Source organism: Petromyzon marinus, chromosome 19 (assembly GCF_048934315.1).
Source record: "Petromyzon marinus isolate PM22_M1 ecotype Great Lakes invasive population chromosome 19, UKy_Petmar_22M1.pri1.0, whole genome shotgun sequence".
In the NCBI taxonomy this organism is placed as follows: Eukaryota; Metazoa; Chordata; class Hyperoartia; order Petromyzontiformes; family Petromyzontidae; genus Petromyzon; species Petromyzon marinus.
Window position 1 is genome coordinate 9722569 of NC_133685.1, and position 5990 is coordinate 9728558.

The 5990-nt window shown below is 47.6% G+C and overlaps 1 pseudogene; it reads left to right on the forward strand.

Moving 5' to 3' along the window:
* The first annotated feature begins 1348 nt into the window (after nucleotides 1-1348).
* Nucleotides 1349-1524, forward strand: LOC116944017 (U2 spliceosomal RNA; annotated as a pseudogene).
* The last annotated feature ends 4466 nt before the right edge of the window (nucleotides 1525-5990 follow it).

Here is a 5990-nt window from a genome sequence, read left to right on the forward strand (position 1 = left end):
GTGCTGCTATGAAGGCTGGCACGGCGGCACACGAGGGGTGGGTGGCCAGCACCACGCCCGGCCGCCTTTGTCTCCCCAGTGGCGATGTTTACACACCGCACCAGGTACTCATTTGAGGCTGAGTCTACCTAAGGGATGCCCAATACCAGTTCAGATAATCGTCACTGGTGTAGGCAATGAGCGAGAATCAAACTCGGGTAGCCGGGTTCGTAGCGCAGTGCGCTAACCAGTGTACTACCGCTCTTATACACACACACACCTTTACAATTGTAGCATAAGAACAGAACGAGTAGTGTCGCTTTGCAGGATGCACAAAGACCCTACAAATCGCTTCACACAATCCTGCTTACATCCCCCAACACCAGAAATCATGACAGATATTGGTTTCCAGGGCTACCTGGAGACTCGTGAGACATTGAACAAATCTGTAAAGCCTTGGCAGTGTCACACAACACAAACACGCTCTGGTTAAACTACAATGTTGGGTGCTCATGCTGTGACTCACTACGTATTGATTGACACGTCCCTAGTCAAACCAAATGAGAGCTCATTGAGATGTTGTATGTATTTATCCTGAAAACCGGTATCAGTACAAGGACACGTATCTGTATTTGTATTTATCAAATGTCATTTCTACGGCATATGTCAAGTCAAGGGCCTCTTTGCTCGCGCAAGAATCGCAGCGGTACTTTGTCTCCTCCGGAAGCCCCGAGTCAGTTGTGGAAATTCCATATTCGCATGGTAGGGATCCGTGGCTTCTTAAGGCAACCAGCGACTGACATCCCAAAACACGGACACACGACAGCCGCCATCAATGACGGAGTGGCAGCCACGTCGTCACATTGCTCACTTCGATTATGTTGAAGAGTCTCAAGCATCATAGGCTCTCGACGCTGCCGCAACGTTGAACCGTGTCTGGAGTCCCGCACTAACTTTGCCGAGCGACGACTATCTGGGATCCGCTCTCATCGGCAAGCTTGGAACTTTTTAACGTTCCGGCTGAGAGGTCAACATGTGCGGTAGTTGATGGTAGCCAATCTGCTACCCTCACCGTTAACTCTCGGCGTTTCGCAAGGATGTTCCCCCTCCCCTCCCTCCCCTCTCCAACATGTTTTATTCACTTTATTATTGACTTGTTATCTTCCAACGAGGATACGATGGACTCATCCGTAGACGACAGTCCTCTTCATGCACCACACTCATCTAGATCACAAGCTGTAAGTAAACTGATATTTCGGTGTCAACGCGCAGATGCCTCACGGTCAATCACCACCGATCACGATCAACTGCACTCAATCCCCGGTCAATGACTATATCCTATAAGACTGGAAATTCTGCAGTTCATCCCATCATGTTTGACCTTTTGGCTAGAATCAAGTGGAGTATCTGTACTCATCGGTATAATATCTGAGAGGTACCATCATAGTGGTATCATTTATGAAATAGATTCGTCGAACAGGGGCTTGCCTCGTCGCCGCACTTCCGATTAGCACGATTGGCTACGTACAGTGAAAAGGAAGTTCAACAAACATTTATAAAACCATTAATCCGCTTGGAACAAAAATCTCATCTGACATGTCATTATTAATGATCAATCGGGTCAAAGAGACATCACAGATGCTTGGTTTTGTTTTGCATGCCGAAGCCTCCTTAACGCCAAACGATTACTACTGCACTACCAAGCACACGAATTGGGTTGAAGTTGACATTCTGCTTTTGCCATATATAGGCTGGAGCACTAATTTCCTACCTCACTGCACATGATACAATTCACGTCGATTCACAGTCCGACACTCGTAAATTCACTGCAGTCGCTCGCTGGCTCGTTCACCGGTGGTCAGTCGCCTCTGTGTCACTCTTCTATCGCTACTTCTACTTTGCTGCTGCCCCGGTTGCTGTTGCCGTGACCCTCACTCGCTGGTTCCGCCACTCGTGTTGAGGACTCGGACTGCCAGACTGACTGTTTCGTCTCATTCCCCACTGTGTTCAACCACCACCGCCGCCGCCGCCGCCACCACCACATGTCACAACACTTTTCTCGACGCTTATTTCCCCACAATGTTCGACATTCGAATTCCCTGCCATCGTCCCTTCGCCCCAAGCTCTTTTTACTTTTCTCAATTCAAGAAACGTGTTAATTCATACAAGCACTGTTGCAACTTTGACACGTGCTGTCCTGTGGTGTGGTAAACGAGCACCCGCTGGGGGGCACAGGGCAGAGCTCTGTCTTTATGGCTGTAAAGGCAAGTGCTGTTTGTGAAAACCATTAAGGTCAGCCTGACACACAAGGTAAGGGTTGCCACCTTTCCCACTGTAGACTAAACCCAGACATATTTCTAAGCCAGCCTAGGCCTATCAAAACTGTGCAATATACTGCAAAACAATTCAATAGAGAATGCCACCAGACCACAGTACAAATCAATCCCTGTCAGCCGAAAATACTTCTGCCAATTCTCAAACGGTCTGGGTTAAAACCTGGCCAAGTCCCCAACCCTAACAGGAGGGAGTGGTGTGGCCAGCACCTCTCGTGGCTAAGCCGCTGACTCCCTAGCACTTATGCTGACAGACGAGGTACTACTTTAAGCCTGAGTCGACGTGGGTGAATTCCCAATGCAGATTCAGATGACAAATACCACTGATGCTATTTGAACCCAGATAGCTGTGTTAGTATTTAGTGCAGTGGTTGCTGCCACAATCCCCCCCCCGCCACACAAACACAAAGACAGATCCCCTGTATATAGTAGCCGATATCAGGCTGTTGGGGTAATTGCTGATAGTGAGCACCTATGATGGCCACGATTGCGCACAAGGTGGTGGGTGGCTGACACCACACCTGGCCGTCTTTGCCACCCCAATGGTGCTGTTTATTGCAGCAGGTTCTCATTTAAGCCTGAGTCGACGTCGAGAAGGCCCAGGATTCGTTGAAATATTCACCACCGGTTATTGAAATATTCACCACTGTTATTGAAATATTCACCACCGGTTATTGAAATATTCACCACTGTTATTGAAATATTCACCACCGGTTATTGAAATATTCACCACTGTTATTGAAATATTCACCACTGTTATTGAAATATTCACCACTGTTATTGAAACATTCACCACTGTTATTGACATATTCACCACTTTATTGAAATATTCATCACTTTATTGAAATATTCACCACTGTTATTGAAATATTCACCACTGTTATTGGTCGTGAGCGGCAATCGAATTTGGGTCGCCGGGTTTGTGGTGCAGTGTGCTAACCACTGCACTACTGCTCCCCACACACACACGTACATAGGTTGCCCTGTTTACTTGTTTGAGGTCACTCCGTGATGCTATATATATAAAACGCAATATAACATTGAATCGCGGGAAGTCCAGAAGCATTTGTCATGGGCTCCTGGGACATTCTAACAACGCGGGGGCTATACACTATACACGCACTGCACTCCATGCCATTGTACACACACTTGCTACCTACTTAACGTAATACGTCAGGTTATGACCATGGGTGTAAGTCCATTGAGTTGCATGTTCAATTTTATTGTAATCAGATTATCAAAGGCAGGTAGCGAGGACTCCTGCATTATTAGTCCGTTTCCAATGTGGAATATGATCACCGCTGCTAAGTACGCAGCAGCCAATTGATATAGGCGACTGCTGAGTCTCGAATCGCAGTCAAAATAATATTGATACATTTACAGCCCTTCTGTCACCCATTGTCAGCCACAATCAACCCACGGCTGGATGAAGGCCTCCCCAGACCATCGCCATCCCTCACAATAATGCGGTGTAACAATTCGCCTAACGCCTGCAAGCGAGCTGAACTCATCGTTCCATCTCTGCGGCGCGAAGTCATCGTCTGCTCTTTGAATGCCACTCCATCAGCATCGTCGCCAGCCAGCCATAATTGATATAATTTATGCAAATTAATACAATCTCAAAGGGGTGTGGAGGGGAGTGGGTTGGGGGGCTGCTGTGGTGTAATCATTAGCAATCTGGACTTTAAATTCAGAAGTTGCCGGTTCAATGCAATCTCCAGGCGCTGCAGTTGAAACAATGGGGCGAGTTTATTAACCCCTCCCCCCTCCCTCTGTCTGCCCAGCAGTGTAAGTGGGTTATGCTGCAGTTAGGTCGCGTGTGGTGGGGAAAAGTGTGGGTACCCCCCCCCCCATCACTTTCAAAAGACTTCTGGCTGTGCCCGAGAAAGGGGCTCTGCATGGCTCCCTCAAGTGAAGCCACCTTCTGTCCGCGGTGGCGTGAGCAAGCAATCGCAAGGGCAGTAGTTTTACCTCTTAACAAATGCCCATGTAATGATCAGATACGACAACAAGTGGAATTGATGTTGGCAGGGCGACTACTGAACGATGCTGAACGTGGCGACGCGGAGGGTCACGAGTATGAATACGTAAATATCTTACGATTCCATTCTCACGAAACTATGTGATGGCTCGTTGAATAATGGCCCCGCGTAGGATTCAATGCGTGCACTCGTGGTTCATTACGCAGGGCAAGTAGGACCTGGGGTTGGGAGCTGTATTATAAGAGAGACGCTCCTCTAAATCCCGCCGAGCGCATGTATCGATCTGACGGGCGCCCTGAAATATGTACGGCAATAAATACAGCATAAGCAAACTGTCATGGGCCCAGCGGGAGATCCATACCCGCGTGTGTGTCCGACGACATACGGTGGCACGGGGGGGGGGGGGTGGACACGGTGTGGTGGGCGCCAAGGTGGCGAAACGTTAACTACCTCGCCTGGTGTGCAAGGAGGTTCGTGAGTTCGAGTCCAACCCCGACACCTGCTGTATATTTAGAGTTTTGCATGTCCTCCTGGTGGCCGCGTTGATGTTTCTCTCCACATTTGGAAAAAATGTGCGTTCAGAGGATTTGGCTGCTATACATTTCCGTGTGATAAGCCACTTCGTTGAGCTATCATTTGTGGCCAGGTCGCTTCTGAAAAATAGCTATGTAGTTCAATGGGCCTTACGTGGCTAAATAAAAAAATAGTTTAGTTGAAATAACTTAAGTCTAAACGTATAAAACATATATTGAGTATCATCACCATCGGCCACTGTCTATCTAGTGCTAGATGAAGGCATCTCCCAAGGCGTCACAATTCCCCATGGTCCAGCGCGGCTGCCATCCCCTCTCACTCCTGCTCACCGTTCCGTCTCCGCACGTGTCCCGTCCTCCTGGACGCGTTCTCTCTCTGTGGGCTGCCATTCCATCCCCAGTCTCGTCCATCGGTCATCGTCCTGTCGGGCGGCGACGCGTCCTGGCCAGGCACTTTTACTCGCCGTCATTGTCAATACCGTACGTGTTTCTCGTGTGTGTGTGTGTGTTTTTTTTCTCCCTCGGTCCGTGTGTTCCTTTTTTTTAGTCTTTCAGTGGACATTCTCTAAGCGTGCATCTCGCCAAGATGCTGTGTCTTTATACACACGTGGTCTATGTATGCACCTTCATGGCTTACTGAGGCGTATATTTGAATTACCTTTAAGCAGTCGTGCTTTGAGAGTCTCAATGTCATTTGGGCAATTCTATGGGAAATACTTTTAATCCTAAAACTCTGTATATGTTTTTTTTCTGCAGCGACTAAGGGCCCAATTCCTCCGTAAATTTCCATCTTATTTTACTCTATGGTAGAGGTCTCCACCATTTAAATGGTATTGAGTCCAGCTATATCCCAGTATATTTTTGCCAATTCTGGTTCCAGTTCAACGAGGTTTGATGTTGCACGTAGCAACGGAAAATTTCAAAAGCTTCCTGTTCGTACTCAGTGATACTCATCAGTCCCTGTTCCTCCACCTATCCAGCCAGAATCAGAATATATATTTATCGTTCAGAAATCTGATGAGCTATGAAGCTCTTTTTCACAGATGTCCAGTAGGGGCCGGTCAGAAAGTTACAACAACAAACAATACGAAACAAATGTAGGAGTGCAAATTATAGGAAAGGTAAGCAAATCACTAACATACTGTACATGCGTAAAATAGATC